The sequence below is a fragment of the Mercenaria mercenaria genome, chromosome 3 (genome assembly GCF_021730395.1).
Source record: "Mercenaria mercenaria strain notata chromosome 3, MADL_Memer_1, whole genome shotgun sequence".
In the NCBI taxonomy this organism is placed as follows: Eukaryota; Metazoa; Mollusca; class Bivalvia; order Venerida; family Veneridae; genus Mercenaria; species Mercenaria mercenaria.
In genome coordinates, this window is record NC_069363.1 from 21996434 (window position 1) to 22018576 (window position 22143).

Below are 22143 nucleotides of genomic sequence, written 5' to 3' on the forward strand. Positions count from 1 at the left end.
TTATGTCAAACAGAGAGGAAATTTCCAAAAATAGGTCAGGTGGAACTGCCTTTATTGTTTCAGATGAAATTAAACCTTCTGTTGAAATTTTACAAAGCACAAGTAAACTTGTACACTGGTTAAAATTGACATGCATAATTGAAAACAAAGTTACCAAAATACATATTGGTAATGTTTATATACCTCCTGTTGGCTCTAAATATGAGCACCCAGACCCCTTTTTGGAAATGCAAACAGAAATTGGTAAATTTGATAATGAAAACATATTGTTAATGGGAGATTTTAATGCAAGAACTGGTGAGAAAGATGACTTTGTAATATGTGATGAATATTTATTCAACTTGTTTTGTAATGAAGAAATGTTTACAAACAGTAATATCCCTTTGCATGAATTAAATGTTTTGAAAGTACCCCTGAAGAGGCAAACACTTGATAAAACAATTAATAATTATGGCAAACAACTCATAGAACTTTGTGCAGCTAATGACATATTCATATTAAATGGCAGAATTGAAAATGATAGAAGTTCACCAGGACTGACATGTAAAGATATCAGTACTATTGACTATTTTATAAGCAATGCAGCCATAATCAAATATTTTACATTTCTTCAAGTCCAACCATTTTCCTGCTTATACTCTGATGTGCACAATCCTATTGAATTACATATAAAACTATGTGAGCCGACATCTACCAATATCAGTTTGACTGAAAATAATCAGAAAAGTGACAACCAAATATTATGGGACAAACATAAAGAAAGCATTTATGCCAATAACATAGATACCCAAGAACTAGAAATTATAAATGAATACTTAGATAATCTAACCAGGCAAGAAAGTGTCTCCCAAGAACAAATAGATACTTTGGTAAATGAAATACAGCAGGTATTTCTAAAAACATGTAAAAAACATTTGGAGAATCTAAAGAATACATCCGTACTTCCAATAAAACAATAAAGGAATGGAAACCATGGGTAACAAATAAATGCAAAGTAATGAGAAATAAATACCATGTAGCAAAAAGAATATATAACAGAAATAAAACAGATAGAAATAAGATGAAATTAAAAAATGTTAGTAAAGAATACAAACAAAACATAAATCAAGCTTACAGAGATCATAAAAATGAAAGAATAGAAAAACTTAGAAATCTCAAAGGCAAAAACCCAAAGGAATACTGGAAGATAATAAATTCTATAGATAAAACAAAGCAGACCACTAAAGCAAGTTTAAAAGATTTATATGATTTTTTCAGAAAAGTAAATGAAGGTGACCAAAGTCAAGAAGACGTTGAAATTCAGGATACCCATGTGACCACAAATGAAACCATAAATACAGAAATTACAGAAGACGAAATAACTAAAGCTGTTAAATCTCTGAAAAATAATAAAAGTCCAGGAACCGATAAGATACTAAATGAACATATAAAGATAACTCTTGACAAAATGCTCCCAATCTATAAAAAAACTATTCAATATTATATTTGATTCAGGATATATACCAACAAGCTGGACCAAAGGTTTGATATTACCTATATACAAAAACAAAGGAGATGAAAAACTACCAGAAAATTATAGACCAATTACCTTACTAAGTTGCCTTGGTAAATTATTTACAGCTATCCTAAATAACAGAATTACAAAATTTACAGATGATAATAAAGTTATCACAAATTGCCAGGCAGGATTTAGGAAAGATCATTCAACTATAGACAATTTATTCATACTTCAAAGTTTAATTGATATCCTAAGAACCCAAAAAAAGAAAATATTTTGTGCTTTTACTGATTTTAAACAAGCTTTTGACACAGTTTGGCGCCAAGGTCTGTGGTCCAAACTGATAAAATACAATATTAATGGTAAATTTTTAAGAATTGTCAGAAGTATGTATGAAAATATCAAATCTTGTATCAAGACATCACAAGGAACATCTGAATTTTTCCAAGTGTGATTGGAGTCAGACAAGGGGAAAATTTGTCTCCCATACTGTTTTCCCTATATCTAAATGACCTTGAAGCTTTTCTAACAGAAAATAATGCACATGGAGTCACATGCCAGATTTCAGAACAAGACTTAATTACATATTTGAAATTATTTGTAATACTTTATGCAGACGACACAGTCTTGATAAGCGATACACAAAATAATTTACAAAATGAATTAAACCTATTCGAGCAATACTGTAATCAATGGAAATTAACAGTTAATATATCTAAAACTAAAGTGTTAATTTTTGGATCAAGAATTAAAAACAATATGCCAAAATTTACCTTTAAAAATGAAGATGTTGAAGTAGTTAATGAATATAAATACTTAGGACTATACCTTTCAAGAACATGCAGTTATAAAAAAACTAAAGATCATATAGCTCAACAAACGACTAAAGCAATGTTTATGTTATTAAAAAAGATAACACATTTAGACCTTACATTTGATCTTCAAACAGAACTTTTTAACAAGACAATTAAACCCATCTTGCTTTACGGTAGTGAATTATTTGGTTTCAGTAACACGAATAACCTAGAAAGAGTGCAGTTAAATTTTTTTAAACATATTCTAAATTTAAAAAAAGCAACACCATCTTATATGATATATAGTGAACTAGGAATTTTGCCACTAAAAGAAGAAGCAAAGATAAGAATGATTTCTTACTGGTGTAGACTGAATAATAATAATAATAATAATAATAATAATAATAATAATAACAATAATAATAAATTAGCCACAAAGGTATACAAACTCCTTATGGACCTTAAAAGGCAAAGAAAAGTGATTTCAAAATGGCTACACTGTATCCAAAGTTTACTGGAAACTAATGGATTTAACAATGTATGGTTAAATCCAAGCAATTTCAATCCCAAATGGTTTTCTTTAGCTTTCAAGAGAAACATTAAAGATCAATTTTTCCAAACATGGAACTCCACTGTCAATAACTCTACAAATTTTATGTATAAGACAATTAAACATGATGTACAGATGAACAAATACTTCACCAAAATTTCCAACTATTATTGTAAAATCCTAACAAGATTTCGAACAAGAAATCACAAGTGTCCAATTGAAGTTGGCCGTTACAATAATATACCTATTAATGAGAGAACCTGCCCTCTATGCAACGGCGGCATAGGTGACGAATATCACTATACATTAGAATGTAAACATTTCAGTGATACACGAAAAATATACTTAAAGCCATATTATTTTAAAAATCATAATACATTGAAGTTAATTACCAATTATTTAATTCCGAAAACAGAAAGGAGCTTACTAAATTGAGCAAATTTGTTGAAATCATTTTGAAAAGTGTCAAAGTCCAATATTAAGTTAGTTACTTAGCGTCCAATTTTAAGAACCTAGCTAATAGAATGTAATGTTCAGACAACCTTAATGCGGCTTGTACCAAACAGTATGAAAATTGCAATAAGAAAAATTCACACAGTAACAGTTACTATATTTTGTAACATACATTTTGTGTAGATTTCATATCCCTGGGGTTTATACTAGAGTAACTCTTTGTAAACTTAAAAGAAATAACCAACCGGACATATTTTATTGTGTTGTTTTATCATCTTTTGTACATTTTCTAGATGATTATCTTGCATTATACCATATGACTTACATGCAGAAAAATACTTTTTCCTGCTATAGAGAATGCAGATACTAATATTGTATCCTATCTTCCCGTTGTAAATATGTGTAAATTTATTCTTACACAGACTTAATGTAAAATAATACAGCAAATTTGTAGCATTATATATGTAATTAAATCTCATTATACCGGCTATGTTTCAACTGTGTTTAATTTTCCGAGAATGTCATTTTATTTTAAGCATATTACATAGCTTTGCATTTTTTCTATGACAAATTGCCACTATTGTACTTTTTCTAGATGAATATCATGTACACCATATGACTTGTATACAAAATATATGCAGGAAAATACTTTTTCCTTATATAGAGAATGTAGCCACTAACATTGTATCTTTCTCTTAGTAAATATGTATAAATTTAGTCATACATAGCCATAATGTAAAATAAGACAGCAACTTTGTGTCAGTTTGCAATTGGATCTTAATATACCGGTTATGTTAGTGTTTAATAACATAATTATGTCATTAAATACATTTTAAGCATATAACATAGCTTTGTACTTACTCTTTGACATAAAGTCAGATTCTAATAGTTATCTACTAGATGGTTATGACCAGTAACCATATAATAACAGATGTTCAGTATTTTTTTCTCTCTATTCTAATAATCATGAATAATTTGATAATAGGCTACTTTACCGTATCTACTCCAAAAATCTATTTCAAAAATTTACATTTATAACCGCAATGAAATAATTCTACTTGTTTAAACATGCTTGTTACAACATTGACATGTGGTATGTAGATTACTCATTCAAAATGCAATATTTGATTTGTTTAAAAGCATTTGTTATAATATTAAAGGACATGTAGTACATACTCCACAGAATTTATTTCAAGAAGGTACTTAACCAAATTGAAATATTTATAAGTCTAAAATACTTGTTACAAAACTGACATGTTAATTTACATGTTAATCTTTATGGATTGTCAACACCAACAAAATTATTGTGTCTACACCTGTTTCATGCATATATTTGAAAGAATATACAGGACAACAGTTATTCAGAGATCTGAAGGAAGTAGATTCCATCTTTATATTTTACTATGTAGCTAATAGTAGATTCTAATCTTCCCAAAAAGACCTAATATTTTGTTTGTCTTTTTCTTACTTCTATATAGACTTTTGTTGACACTTGTAACAAAACTGCTGTTTCAAATATTAATACATATATTTTTTTAGAACTTAACAGTTAGATCTACTAGATCTATTTGAAAAGAATATTCACAAACAAATGATGATTATAGGTCTGACAAAGAAAAAAAAATCCAAACCAATTCTGCCGGCAATCAAGTCAGATGTGCCCTTGTGATTTCGTTTTCGGTCAAGGGTATGTCACATGTACTTGACATCAAAATGCATAATATGGTATACTAGCATGCTAAAGCCAATTTTGTATAATATAAATTGGTATACTAAACTAAAGAGAAAATATGTAACTTACCCCTTCTTGATAGTACGCATGCTGTCATACTGTAAAGCTCTGGTAAAATTCCAATTGAGAATGCTTTTTTTTTCATAGATTTTAAATATAAATTCCACATATAAATGACACATCTGCTGCGAATTCTATTAATTAACATCCCTGTCCACATTAACACCATTTGATGACACTCATTTGACCCCCATTTAATCACGGAACAAAGTTTTTACCGGCAGACCACGTGTGAGGGATTTTAAAAGTAAATAACGCATGCTTTTCTCAAAATTCTCACGGTCAATGATTATGACACAATAACTCAAATGTCTGACCTAGTAACATATTTATGGTCATTATGCTACACAGTTCTAAGCGCGTGCAATTAATCTGACCAATCAAAAACCTAGCCAACGATGGATGATGAGGTAATTAAAACTTCTAATTATAGAATAGGTAACGAGGCACTAAAATTAGAACCAAATGTTGGATCTTAATTACTAAATTTGATATGAAGTGTAATAAATTACTGTATTGATTTTGAACGCAACCCAAATTATGATTCCTTCACTTTTTTGAATAAGAGTTGTCCTCTATTGATCATGTGCCTTTATTATTACTGTTATTTATTAGAATGTGAATCTCATGTTTATGCTTTGTACATACTGAGAATTTAATAATAAACTTGGAAACTTGGAAACTTGGTAATATCAAGGCTAGTGAGGTAAAGAGCTTGCATGGACTATAAATTGTAATTTATACGTTTTGTTTTTCTGAATAAAAAAATCTTTTATTTCGTTTTAATAAGTTTGTTATCAAAACGTAATGAAATATGTTTCTCTACTGAATCATGTAACAATAATGGTGTGAATACAGGCTTAATTTTAAGTAAACTATTACAGAATGACGACCAGCTGAATTTAAATGAAGTCTATGTCTGTTTTATTATATGTTAGACATGTTTTTCACGCAATATTCTATGTTATACAGTCAGCATTATAGAATTGTATATTTATTAGAGATTGATAAATTCATGATTTTGTCAAGTGATTTTAGATAAAATGCCCAGTTCTACAAATAGCTATATAGAAATGAAACAAAAACAGGTCTAATTAATTAAAACATCTCCAAACCCCGGCATGCGCGGCTAATAACTAGAAACGTATCGCTTTTCCTTTCTATTCCTTTTAGAAACATTAATAAAAGATGATGCTGTCATATTTTATTTTTCTCTGAAGAAAACCAATCAATTTACAATTCATTAAAAACAAATTAAAGCATCATGGCTTTTAGCTTTATATAATGCATATCATAAACTACACAGGATTTGAAAATCATTTAAAGGGTACAGAAGATCTAGAATTTCAAAAATACAAACTTTGCATAAAGTTACCGGTAATGCATATCATGCATAATTTAGTCGTTGAACAAAGAAGTTAATCGTTCATAATCACGTACACATCACATGACATTTCTCTCTTTCTCAAAACTAGACATAGATTAATGAGTTTTTACCACGACAATTTAAATAACAGAATCATGCTCATTGTTGGCACTGTACAATATCACGTTATAAGTTTCTTTAATCTCTCTCTCTTTCTCTCTTTCTCAGATGTTTTAACAGTGACTATAATTGCAAACAGTACATCAATTAATCTTCAATTTACTAAGTAATACGTAAAGATACGATACAAACATCATCAAGACTTTAATTTGAATGCCCTTCTTTAACAGAATATATACTAGTGTATCTATAATTGCAAACAGTACATCAATTAATCTTGAATTTACTTAGTAATACGTAAAGATACGATACAAACATCATCAAGACTTTAATTTGAATGCCCTTCTTTAACAGAATATACACTAGTGTATCTAAAATTGCAAACAGTACATCAATTAATCTTGAATTTACTTAATAATACGTAAAGATACAATACAAACATCATCAAGACTTTAATTTGAATGTCCTTCTTTAACAGAATATACACTAGTGTATCTATAATATTATTATGCGCATGCGTGAGAAAATGGTGGTTCAAATTTTTGAGCGAGGAGAAAAATAAATTAAAAATTAAAAATTTTCAAGCTATGTGAGGTGAATTCAGTTTGAAGTGAGAGGATTTAGGGTGTGTTTTTTGTATTCATGCCTAGAAAAAGGAAAAAATCGAAAGAATCGCCGGAAAATAGCCAGAAAAGTACAAAACGTTTTACAACAATGGCTCAAAATGGCGCGATTCAGAATAATCTCAGTGCTCAAAATAGTCAAAATGAATTAAATAATGGACAATTTGGACAATATCAGGCAAGTCAAACTTTCAATTCACAACCAATTATGTATTCGGGCACGCCGTTTATGGCGATGAACTCGGCTTCACCTGGGTTTACCGGCAATACCTCACCCACCCCATGTACTCCAGTAGGTCAAAATCAAGGACTCAATTCTGATGTTATTTCTATGTTATTACAAAGGCTCGACTCAATGGACAAAAAACTTTCACAGTTAGATACTATTCAAAACGGTATGAGCGCTTTAACGGTCCGTATGGATAAAATGGATCATAAAATCAATAATTTTGAGAAAAAACTGAGAGATATAGAACAAAGCCGCTCGTTTGATAGTAGTGCATTAGAAGACATAAACAAAAAACAAAATGAGCTTGAGTCTGTTTTGAAGTCGATGAGAAAGGCCGAAAAGGAGCAGCGTAATACTGAAACGGTGTTACGGGAAGAAATTACCGATCTGAAGTGTCGTAGTATGAGGGACAATCTTTTGTTTTTCAAACTTCCGGAGGAGAAAGAAGAAAGCTGTGTGCAGAAGGTTCTTGATTTCATAGAAAACGACATGAAAATAGAAAATGCTAAACAGGAAATAAAGCTCCACCGTGCACATCGAGTTGGGAAATATAACAACACGAAGGTCCGACCTTTTGCGCTAAATTTGCCTACTTTCCAGACAGAGAGAGGGTCAAGATGTCGGCGAAAGCTCTGGCAGGAACCCCGTATGGTGTTGGAGAACAATTCCCCAAGGAAATTGTAGATACCAGAAAGAGGCTCGTACCCATTATGAAGAAGGCTAGGGATGAGGGAAAAGAGGCCTTCATAAAAGTAGATAAACTTTATATAAATAAGCAACTATATAGGGAAGGGTCAGAAAATGTATAGGGATCGTGAGAGAGTGTTCTCAAATGTTTGTCATGGAACGTTGAGGGTCTTTCGGTAGCAAAACGGACATCGGATGACTTTCTTAAAATAATCAGTGACTATGATATTGTATGTTTCAGTGAAACATGGACTAATAAAAACTCTGTAATTGAACTCAGTGGATATGATAAACCCATTCATTCGTTCAGACGATTTCACCATCGACGTGCGAGGCGTTCGAGTGGTGGGTTAATTATCTATATAAAAAATTCAATAAGAAAAGGCGTTAAGTTGATAAAGAATGATATTGACTGTCTAGCCTGGTTAAAATTTGATAAAACTTTCTTTTGTATTGATGATGATATTTACTTAGGGGTTGTATATATCGCTCCAGAAAATTCTCCAGTACATGTGAGATATGATGTAGATATTTATAGGCAACTAGAAAATGATATAAACTTTTTTAATAATAAGGGAAAACTTTTCATCACTGGTGACACAAATTCACGTACTGGCCGTAAAACCGATTTTATAAATCACGACAATAATCTGGGTGACTTAGACATTTATACAGCTGACACATTCTTACCTCGGGCGTCTTGCGATAACGGTTCAAATCGCTTCGGTGATTGTTTACTTGATCTTTGTAGATCAACGAATATCCGTGTAGTTAACGGTAGATTATATAAAGATCAGGGATTAGGCAAACTCACATGCACGACCCATAACGGTGAAAGCGTTGTTGACTATTTGTTGACGCAACAGTCTAACTTTAAAGATTTAGCTGATTTCGAAGTGCTAGATTTTAATGAATTTTCGAATCACGCGCCGGTAACATTTTCATTTAATATAAGATATATTCAAAATAAAAGGACCGAACCAAGAATATTTTATAAATGGGACTCCGAACATAAGAACAATTTTGTAAATGATATTTCCAGGGATATACACAACCTTGAAGCAACTTTAACTGAAAAAATAAATAACAACGAAAGCTCTGATATATTAACGAATATTTTTACAGATTTCTTTAATGAAAAGGCTAAACCTTACTTTGAAAAAAAGTCCACGACACGTGGTAGCTACTTTTTTAACACGGATAAAAATACTAAAAAATGGTTTGGTGAAGAATGCAGGAAAAAGCGTGAGGTTTATTTAAAGGCAATTTATGAATTTAACTTAAATAAAACTGATATTACCAGAAACAATCTGTATGAAAAAAAGAAAGATTACAAATCGACTTGCAAAAAATATAAACGAAACTTTAATAGAGAACTTGGCAGAAAAATGAACGAAATGAGACGGAAAACACCGCGTGAATTTTGAAAATGTTTAAAACGAAATCTGCAAATCCGAACGGGGATAATATAACTATTAATGAATTTTATGAACATTTCCGAGGGTTAGCAACCGAATCTGTTTTAAATGAAAATGCTGAATGTAGTGAGTTTTTGCTTGAATTTGATAATGATATATCTCACGAAAGTATCTTTACTGAATTAGATCAGCCAATTACCAGAGATGAAATAGTTTCCGCAACGAAAAAATTAGGATGTAATAAGTCGTGTTCACTTGACAATATTTTGTATGAATATTTTAAAGAAAGTATTAACGTTACTGTACATGCATTAGAAATGTTTTTTAATCATATTTTGAATACAAAGGAATTTCCGCGCAGTTGGTCAACAGGTTTAATTGTACCATTATATAAAAAGGGTGATTCATCGGACCCAAACAATTATAGAGGAATTACGTTGATAAGCTGTTTTGCTAAATTATTTACGGTTATTATAAATGAAAGACTTAAACGTTGGGCGGAGAATACTGATGTGTTGACAGATGCTCAGTTTGGCTTTAAACAGAATTATAGTACTGTCGATCCTATTTTTATATTACATTCGCTGATAGAAAAACAGATTAAAACAAAGAATAAATTGATATGTTGCTTTGTGGACTACAAAAAGGCGTACGATTTAATTGATAGGAATTGTCTATGGTATAAATTAATAAAATCCGGGGTTGATGGAAAATTGTTTGCTATTATTCGTTCTATGTATGATGATGTAAAATTATGCGTTAAACATTTAAATACTCTATCAGATTTTTTCAATTGTGAAGTCGGTTTATTCCAAGGGGAAATAACTTCTCCGATCATGTTCTCTCCCTTTTAGAATGATATTGAAATACATCTACAAAATGATATTAATGGGGGTATAACGCTTGATCAATTATCTATATATTTGTTATTATTCGCTGATGATGCTGTTTTGTTTTCTGAAACAAAAGAAGGGTTACAGTCATCTCTAGACAATTTACAGTCATATTGTACAAAGTGGAATCTAACAGTTAATGTAGACAAGACTAAAATTGTTGTTTTTAAAAAAAGGTGGTAGGTTAAAACAAGATGATATATGGTTGTATTCTGGTGAGGTTATAGAAATTGTTCAGAACTTCAATTATTTGGGTATTGTATTTTCTAGCGGCGGTTCGTTTATACCAGCGACAAATGCCCTTAGCGGCAAAGGATTAAGAGCTTTAAATTCATTGCTTAGTATTACAAGAGATTTAGACACCCCCACTGAAATTATGTTCAACCTTTTTGACGCATATGTATTATCAATTTTAAATTATAATTGTGAAGTATGGGGCTTTATTAAAGCAGACAATATTGAACGAGTTCATAGAAAATTTTGTAAATGGTTATTGAATGTTAAAATGTCAACTAATACATTATCATTATACTCAGAATTAGGTAGATTCCCTTTATATATTGAAAGGTACGTCAGAATAGCTAAATACTGGTTAAAATTACACGGCAACAAACGCCATAATTGTATTCTCTCTTCAATTGTACAAAATCAAGTGAATGATGTCATAAGAAATTCATCTACAGTAAACTGGTCATTGAAAGTAAGAGATATGTTACAGAATACAGGTTTTCACGACGTATGGTTATTTCCAGAGTCAGTGAATATAAATATTTTTATACCATTGTTTAGAGCTAGACTTCGTGACATATATATTACACAATGGCGGTCAGATATGGATTTATGTTCATCTTTATATATTTACAAGGAACTTAAACCAACTTATGAAATATCAAAATATATATGTGTGTTAGAAAATAAAAATCAGAGAAATGTTTTAGCCAAAATAAGACTTAGTTCACATAAATTAATGATTGAAACTGGAAGACATCAAGGTATCGAACGAAATCAAGGAAAATGCACACTTTGTAATTCTGGTGATCTAGAAGACGAATTTCATTTCATATTGGTATGTCCTTTATACAGTGATCTGCGTAATACATATATATCTAGGTACTTTACGGTTAATCCAAGTCTTTATAAATTCATACAATTGTTAAATTCCGAACGGAAAACAGTACTCCGTAGGTTAGCAACTTTTTGTTTAAAAGCTTTTCAGAGACGCGATAACGCATAGGTTAACATCATTATGTTTACATTTTTTTAGATATAATAATAAAGCAAAAATGTACTTTTTACACTGGTTATCTTTGTAGCGACACTCTCTAGGTATTTGAATTATTATGCTGTGTTGAATGTTAAAAATCCTACATACCCTTGACTCAAACTACTTTATCCATTTGTTAATATCTCATTGCATGTATTGCTATATTATAATATGTATGTTATGACGATGAGTCTTGTACTTAAGTCAAATAAATTTTCTGTTCTGTTCTGTTTCTGTTCTATAATTGCAAACAGTACATCAATTAATCTTGAATTTACTTAGTAATACGTAAAGATACAATACAAACATCATCAAGACTTTAATTTGAATGCCCCTTCTTTAACAGAATATACACTAGTGTATCTATAATTGCAAACAGTACATCAATTAATCTTGAATTTACTTAGTAATACGTAAAGATACAATACAAACATCATCAAGACTTTAATTTGAATGCCCTTTTTAAACAGAATATACACTAGTGTATCTAGTTTTAATTTACAAAATGAAATAACAAAAAAAAAGCTATATCTAACTTAGGAATATTTAAGAAATATCTAACAATTATATTTTTTTGAGAATATTTAATGGCAAGTTTATAGAATGTGTTCAGATCAGAAATAGTGGTTGTACTTAGCTTTACTACATTGTGCTCGCTTAATACTGTTGTATACAAGAAAATAGGCTCATAAGTAAACCCAGTTTTCAAGTATTTGTTCTTCATATTATGAGTACTTCCATATGGTCTAAAGGAATAAAAGACAAAGCTTTGCCACTGACCCTTTCAAGGCGTAACCCCAATATGCCCCATTATTCGTTTGCCTCATGTTTGTAGCCTATATGCTTCACTTTGTTTTCATATTTATACTTTTGTGAATATACATTCTTAATGCAGTGCGACAGAGTGCAATGCTGAGAATGTTAAAGTAACCATCTTTGTGAGTAAACGTGGAGACCGTCATCACAGATTTCAAGAATTGTCTTTTATATCTTTTGACAAGAAAATCAATTTTATTTTATCAGTAATTTGAAATGCTCAGTTTGCTAAAAAGAAATCCTCAAAGTACATCAAGGTTCATTAAGAAATATTGTTTTCAATGTCAAAACGATACGTTAAAAAGCCATTTGTGTAATACTAGTTATCAAGTGTTATATTTTGGTCGTAGGCGGTGGATCAGTCCAGAGTCTGTGCTCTATTAGTGATTAGTACCGAAAAAAGTACTATATTTACTGAAATTAGTTTAATGATATACAGTTACTGAATGGCTTGCCAGACAATATTCAAAATTATTTCCCGGGTTCCGAAGCACTCAATAAGTGCTTTAACAGATGGCATTTGAAGTTAGCTTTCAAATTCTTGATTTTGGCTCAGTAAACATGTGTTGAATATAAACAAGCTTTGGACTGGAGATTCATATAAGGAGTCAGAATACATTTCACACTAAGAAAATGATTGTATTATAGCTGTAATAATTATTTTATGATACAAAAAGCTGATACACTATCTTCATACAATGCTGTAGTTTCAGTATTGCCATAGCTTTCTTTCCAAACTATATCCCTAGCATTTTTCTGCTTGATACCTCTAATCCAAACAAACTAATTTCAACCGAGTTTTCACAGTATTTACATTGGTGTCAGTGAGTGTGGGATCCTCTCAAATTTCGACACGAGATTTAGTTCAAGTACTGGTCTTTGTCTTTAATAGAATTCATCTCTTCTCTAGTTTGATTGTGCAGACATAACTGTAACACAAATCGGAACATTGTGTCTCGGTTTTATATGTATATTCATTACCGTTTATATAGCATATAACTTTTTCGTTCGATAAAGAAACGCGCCACGCAAATATGTATAAACCATGAACGTAAACACCACAATTATATCCAAGAAGTGTTGACAGAAACGTGACCTCAAAAACCCAAAATTAAAAAGCCTTCTTTTTTCAAGAAAAGATGCTTTCCACACACACAATAAGATAGAAATATCATCATATCACTTCAGATACCAAACAGTCTAATAGAATCAGACTCTACCGATATCTAGAATTTTCGAAAGGTTCGCAGCTTCATAAAGCCATCAAATTCAATTCTGCTTCCTTTAACAATTTTGCTTTTAGGTAAAAGTGTGTACATATTATGTATATATGTGACTATGGAGACACGTGCAGTGCTAGAACTTTTACTTTTTAATGATGTAACGGACAAATAAAATTTGTTTCTAGAACAAATCTAATCTATTTTGTATTCAAGACAATGGCGAACCATTTGTTGTTAGGATGGGCATCACATTTAAGCATAATATTTTGAATAGTGTTCTTATTAAACTATCCCTTCATGACAGGTATCATACCTAACAGATTCTGAATATTGAATATTTGTCAATGTGACAAAGAGAAGACGTTTGATTGTGCGTTCTATTGCACTTCAGTACCACCTGCAGATCAGTTTCTCCACCAGCAATGCGATTCCTAATTAAAGCTGTATGAGCGTCGTGTAATGATATAAAATCGTCAGTTTCATATTAATATCCGCCTGAAATGTTTATGAAGGAAAAGGTTATGTTCAATTTTTTGTAAGTAAATAAATGAAGATATCTTTATTGTACCATGAAACGGTATTTTTTCCGCAAAATATGGAAACAAAAAAACATCTTTACTAGCAGTTATGTCTCTCACAAAGTAACAAAGAATATATCTGACGTTCAAAGAACGCCTCATTCTTAAACCATTACCATATAACAGTGTATATATTGAATAAACGCAGAGAATATAGACAAAGACGACAAAACGAATAAATAAAGAAACAAAAGAAGAGACACCGCACTGGAACGATCTGTTACAAAAACACCACTGCGGAGTATAAACTAGTAGCGTCCAAAATAAAAGGGTTAAATTCGAAGCCAGGTAAAACGAAACAAGACTGCCGTCAAACATGTCCATGAAATCAGCATTTGAAAATTAAAAAGTGGTCCGTTTTGAGAAGTGGTCTTTCAACCTTGTTAAATTCACAATATGGTTAAACGGAAAGAGAAAACAGTGGCCTTTATAAGCAGATAATACAATAGTGACCTTTAGGTAGTGTCTAGCACAAGTTAGACTGCGTATACACGCAATATCCCTTGATGTACGAGTCCTTGTATTTTATACGAACGCTATTATTATTTATATTCAGCAGGTTTTTTCTGTGATCAGCGTATAAATAATCTTAATTTATTCTTTGAGTTATAGATAACTGTACTATGATTAAGCGGAACTATTCACCATTGCAAACATGCCAGATGATTAAGCCGGTTTAAAGTGCACGTCCCTTTCCCTACTGTACGCTAAAAGTATGCGGACCGGGTCACAAATCTACCCGAAACCCCCGATAGCACATGTAGAACTTAGACAACAAGGAAACAGCAAACAGATAAAGAAAAGAGTAGGACAGCATCTTGTATAAATCGGATGCAAAAAAAAAAATACCTGAGATTTATGCAGAACACTAAAAAAGGAAAAAGAGTAAAGAAGCAGTCGCACGTACAGCACTCCGCATGGAAATATGGGTATGTGAAAATCTATACATGTACTTAAATGAATGCAAGGACGTATATACAGTCTAAACTATTTGCCTTCATGACAAATTTAATTTAAGAAGCGAAGGTCAAAACTTATCATGAAATATTGAATAGTGCTTAAATACAAAATCACTAAATAATAGTCGCCAGGTGAACCTCTTACACACGTAATACATGTAGTAAGAAAAGGAACGGAACACATTGTAAAACACATATATGATCTTGTAAAGATATGTAGAATGAAACCTATGGAAACCTGAGGAGTAAATATATAAAACGACTTTGCAGAGGCCAGGGCATCATCAGAACATCGTTTAGGACACGATGAAGCAAACACTTGAACACTGAATATCTGGAAAGCTGACAAAAAGCAATACGTCCAGTCTGACTTTTATGTTCTTACCTTATTGTAGTACTTATGTAGCACATGTGAAAATTCAAAAGTTTCTTCATTTGCAGTTGAGTTTTCAATCAACAAGTTCTTATAACTCTCAATATCGTATTGAAAACACATGACAAAACCATTCAAAATTACATTCTTGCTTATTTTAAAGGGCAATGAAATAAATGAATATTTGTTATTTACCATGATAAATAGTAATTCGTCTAATAATGGTTGTTTCAATATCAAGGAAACTTTATCACTGAAACCGGAACCCTTATAACGGCTTGAGCACTTTACGACAATACTTTTCGGGAATTTTTTATTAATAGTTTGTTCAATTTATTGCTAATAACTATTAACGACTTTAGCAGATTCTTCTGTTCTTGATGATCTGTCAATGAAATCTATTTTGTTACATAACTTAAAGTAAACGAAGAATGACATCTCATGCATTTTCTTTATTAAACATCGTACAGTACAACCTCTCCAGAGCAACCCTGTCTTAAGCAAAAACCTCTCTGTAACAACATCATCAAAATTTCCCTAAGCTGAAATATACTATAAAATTTACCTCTCCAGAACAACAACCTCTACATATATAAATGCAATCCTTAAGTACCTAAAACGCATGTATTCAATGCTTCTGCAGAAGACAAAGGAACAATGGAAACACCCTTAAGTGCCCGACGAAACAGGCCAGAAGACAGAAAACCGAAACAACGAATTTTAGAATGTTAAATTAACCCATCCATCCTTGCATGTGTGGCTTAATAAAATGCGTATGAACACATCTGCGGATGTATCTAAATTGCTTTTGTACTTGTAGCATGTGTAAATGTTTACTTCTCAACCCGGGGCTAGAGGGCGTGGACGGTAGCATCCATTTCCACTACCGTCCATGAACAGGCTTAATCAAACCAAGCCTGCAACATTTTAGTCGTGTTGAGCGACCTGTGTTTTTCTATTTTTATAACTCAAAACGCTTGGCTCTACCGTTTCATTCCTTGTATGAAAATTAATAATTGATGATGCTTTATTTTTCTCTGAAGAAAACCCATCAATTTTCAATTCATTATAAGCCAATTCATAAAACCTGTTAACTGCTTTTAGCTCTTTATAATGCATGTCATAAACTATACAGGATTCCGAACTAGTCATTAAACAGAAATAAAAGATCTAGAGTTTCCAAAATAATAAGTGTGTATAATGTTACCGGCTATGCATGTAATCTATAATTTAGGCTGATGAACAAAGAAGTTAATCGTGCATAATCACGTACACAACATTCAACATTTTCCCTCTCATAATTGGACAGGAATTAATGAGGTTTTCGAGTTTTATGAAAAAGTAAAATAACAGAATCAGGCTTATCGTAAATAATACAGTGTATTAGAAGTTCCTAAGGTGCGTAGTACCTAACCAAACCAAAAAAAGTAAAGTCTGATTTATTGTGTACAGTAATCAGAAAATATAACACGACTGAGTCCAAGTACAGAGGCTCATGATGCTGTATTTTAAACACAATTGCTGCGATAGTTGGTAAAAGCGATAAGCAGATCATTTGGAAGCATGAACAATAAAAGCAGACTGTTTGTGAGTCTCGTATCACACTACCCTTTCCACTTGATCCGGGCATGTAACACCAGAAGAAACCAAATATAATTATTACCAAAACTATCCACATGCTGTATAAGCCTGCGTTCTTCTTCCACGAAATGATGAGATAATAACCTACACGCACTGCCATCTCACCACATAGATCCTTCATAGCATGGGCGTAGGAGCGAGTTTAACTTGGGGGGGGGGGGGGGGGCAAACCTTTTCGACCGGCGGTTTGTGGGGTGGGGGTGTTAGCGGCAAGGTATCCTCGGTGCATTATTCGTGACAAAGCCTCAAAGCCTTGTACAGGGATTAATTGGGCCATAGGCCCTTCAAACCTTTATGTTTTAGCAATCATTGAGTTATTCTGATGATACACATACGACTAGGCACTGAACTGTCTTAATCAGTCATATTATGTATTGTTCTAATTAAGTGTGCAATTTTTTTACATTCTTCTGTTGAAGCCCTGGACATACAATCAATTAGCACTGCATTTGTCTTATTGTGGTATAAAGTTGTGGAAATATCATTTCTCTTGAATGGACAATGAAAAACAAAAAAAATACATAACGTTTACATGCGTAAACAGGCTTAATAGTTAGGCCTACATTGATTTTGCAGACGCTCAAACCGGAACTGTAGTGATTGCGCTCAATGATATATTATTTTTATAAAATGTAAACAATTCTTGGCATGGCGCGTACAGATTTCAGTACTCACACTACGGAAAGAGACAAGTCAGAATACAAGAGAAGGCCAAATGCAAATCAGAAATCAGGTTGAAAAGAAGTATAATTTTATGATGCTAAGTAAATGTTATATTACATTGCAATTTATATCTCTTTTCCAAAATATTCGCCCCCCCCCCCCCCCCTTCTCATACGCCTATGCATAGGTAAGTGCTTATTTTCCTTTATGATCTAGAAGGTATTAGGAAGAATTTGTATCTCTTTTTCCGACAACTTTGTATTAATGAATTGTTCACAATTTGTCAAAATTTTAATTAAACAGGACTGGAGACTTATTAACTGGTAGATATTAATGAAGTTGTACACCCAAAATTTATATGATTTGGATTGGCAGGCCAGCGTATATACCACCCAAAGCGTACATGCGAATGTTATGATAAACCGAGATACCCTTTAATGCTACGTTTGCAAAAAGGAGAAAAAAAAAATGTCGTTTTAAAAAATATATAATACTGTACAGTGTAGTTTTTGTGAATCTAATTAAAAATGGAACTTTAGACATCCTGCTTGTCTGACTGTAGATTTTTTAAATATTCTATTTTCTGTTATTCTAACTACCATAACCTTAATTGTAGCACTGAGCCCATCACCGAGTCTGCCATGCTTGCCTTTTACATGTCCTTTCTATGTAAGTCTCGTACACAAATGCAAGTATGGAAAACCAACAATGTGATCCGTAAAGGTGAACGAAAACTCATATTCATTTTCAAAAATAAAATATGATTCCAGGAACGTGTATGAGGTTAAAAATTCTCAGATTTTACAGATATCCGTATTTCTAGATGGTTGCTGGAAGGTCGTTATTTTTGTGAACTCTCCAAACTACTAGAAATGTGACGTCGTCATAGGTTCTAGAGGTATGCCCGTTTACACCTACACGTTTTCGTAAATGGTGCTTTGTTTCAATCAGTTAACATAATGTATACTTCTTCGAGAAGGAATTGCTTCTTCTCATCCACGCAATCTTTTACCGGTGCTCAAAAGTTATATGAAATGTCCTCATACAGTTTATTGTGAAGCACAGTTTTGTGTATAATACGCAGTAAAATAACATAAATATGTTGTTTTACAATTATGACTTTAATAAAGATTTTAATTTCACTATGTTTACATTGTTCAACGCAGTAAGGGATATTCCGCATTTGATCTAACAAGATATTTTATTTTCAATAACGAATACATTAGATTTATTTCATTTGCTGTCTTGGAGAAGTTGACAATTACTAGAAGTCGAAGTTAAATTTTAGTACTTCTATTCAAACTATTTATCTTAGATTCTGGATCTATAGGACGATTTAGTAGTTTCCATAACATTCGAGCAGACCATTGCATGAAAACAACGAGGATTTCAGAAATGAAATGTGTTACGTTTACAATAATGACACATTGACATATACATTTTTATTGCTTTTTTACGAGCCCCCTTAACAAAATAGTAAACCAACTGTACCTTCTAATATAAAAGTGTTTAGCCCTTTTTGTAATGATATATTGCATTGTAACATGATACTGAAATGGTTTTGATTGAATAAAACGAATATTCAATTTTACGTCCTTCATGGGATGAGCCATGACTTAAATTTACAACAAACGATAAATGTCTAAACTACTGAAACACCAAAGGTGTTTGATGTTACGAGAATCGTTATTTTTACAATAACCTACCTTCATAATTGTATATATATAAACTGAACTTATTTGTGAACAATTACCTCCTTGGACACCACTTGCATTATGATATGTTCGGACGTCCTAAAATTGATTGGAATTTTAAATCCATCTACTGGATCTGAGTAGTTTAGTATGAAATATGAAAATAATGCACCTTTCTCTCAGAGACTGTCTGTAGACGAATTCTCCATGTCGCTTTATTAACTGATTCGACCGATAACGTTTTATGACGTTATATTGCATATATACAGCCAGTAATCAATTTATAGAAATTAATAATGCACACTGTTTTCAGGTGCAAAATTAGTTAGGAACACCGGTTGCCAAATTACTCATTTTATATGTAAATAGAAACTAGGATCGAACACTGTTTATATTTCAGTAGTTTCGTTATTAAAGAATATATAGACGTACAATTCTTCTAGTAAATTTACAAAACATTCGTTTTAAGGCCATCAAAGCAAACATTTTTGTCTTGCCTCATATTTACGTATCAGTTTCAATTACATTGTTACAAAGCGTTGAGTTGTATTACTTTTCTAAAATTAATTCATTTAAATCATTTTTGTCTCGTTGTGATGTAATCGCATCGCTCTTAGAAAACATTTTATTTCAGAATACAACGGCTGTATATCACTACGTACCCGCAGCTGTCGGAAAATATCCGGACTTTTCATGTTCCCGTCTTTCCACGTGCAGCTTCCTTCAGCGAAAACTAAATTTTTCCGCCTATAAATCGGTTAGTTTTCCATGAAAAAAGTGTGTATACACGACGTTTTTGAGCATTTAAATAAGGCAGGTGTTAGGGCTACCAAGGCAGGTGTGGATGGGGGACGTATTTAGTAAGTTGCTGCTTTTAGACGAGAAAAATGCTGGTTGCAGTTCAAAATGGCGTCATTTTGTCATAACTGAGGACACATTTGCAGTGGTAAGTGTGTTTATTATATACGAATTTTCAAATGATAACGCCCCGTTGGTGGCCATATAATTTATCTTCACTCGGGTTTTGGTCTTACATGTTTATCTTCGTTTGTTAAAAAGTTATCGAAGGTACAGTGCCAGTTTATAGTGACGAAAAATCGTAGCCGTGCATGAAAATGTTATTCCTGTATAAAACGAACACTTTACGGGACGTTTATTGATTTGAACATATACATAAATTTATACTGTAATTGAAGATATTTATGTGCTACTTCTAAAACCTCCCATTGCAAAAATATTTTGGTACAAGCAACATTTTGTAGTTTGATGTTGTATACACGACATTTTTGTTGTTCTGCCAGGAATAAATATATACAATTACATGTAGCCTCATAATTGAAACACAGTTTTCATACAATATATATACAATTAACAATATAAAAATGTCATTTTATAAATGGTTTCAAATGGTACAGCTCTTTAATTTCATTCTTATTATGTCGCAAATATTATTCATTGTTTTAGCATTGATATCATATCTTCATACTGGAATAATCAAATATAAACTTTCTTTGTGTTTAACTCGCGTTGTTTTTTCTATGCGGAACTCACGTAAGTCTTGTGGTCCTACCTAAGGACAATCATTTGCCTGTAAATGACACTAATGCGTTCAACCATATTTTTTTTGATCTTACTATGCAGCCAACACGCAACATTGCATCCTTCTTCCTTCTTCTTCTTATTATTATTGTTATCATATTATTTTTGTTATTAGATTAGAAGATTTACTCAGCATCCTTTCATTATGAACACGTTTACATACAGAGGCAGTCACTCCGGGTGCCAAATTCATCCTCTTTGAGTACAGATTGACTAGAGCAATAGAGCGGGAGAAAGTCCCAGTAATAGAAAGAGAGAAATTCTTTAGAAACAGGCATTTCTGGCTTACTGAACTTAGCTCTTTTTTAATAATTAATGTGCTTAATACACACGTAGATGATCAAAATGTAAATTTCAAAATTACAAATCAATTTCATTGATTTTTTCCTTTTTAATTATCAATCACATTAATGTGTTTTTTTATGAAATATATTTCTTTCCTTATTTAGAAGTATTTTTTTAGAGTAACTAAAAGAAATTAAATGAGAGTCCATTGCAGGATGTACAATAAGAATGGTCCATTGCACCTTAGTCCTCAAAGTAATTCTATTTAGAGGGTTTCTATCATTTGTTCTTAACTGACTCGTGCATATCATGAATATGACTTTTGAGCCTTAACTGTGACCTTGACCTTGAAGTCATCCAAAACTCGCACTCTGCACATTGTGTCGATGTGGTGAAAATTTGTGTCAAGTTTCTTCAAAATCCTTCTAGGGGTTCAAAAGGTACAGAGCGGACACGCAATTGTTAACGGACAGACGGACACCGGCGTCATAACACAATACGTCCCTTCGGACGTATAAAACTGTGTCCTTGATGAGCCACCGAATCCACGTGTACTTAGTCATTGTGTTACGTTTGAAAGGCGTAGCTTATACACTCTTTTTATTAAAGATCACGGAAACGAAAA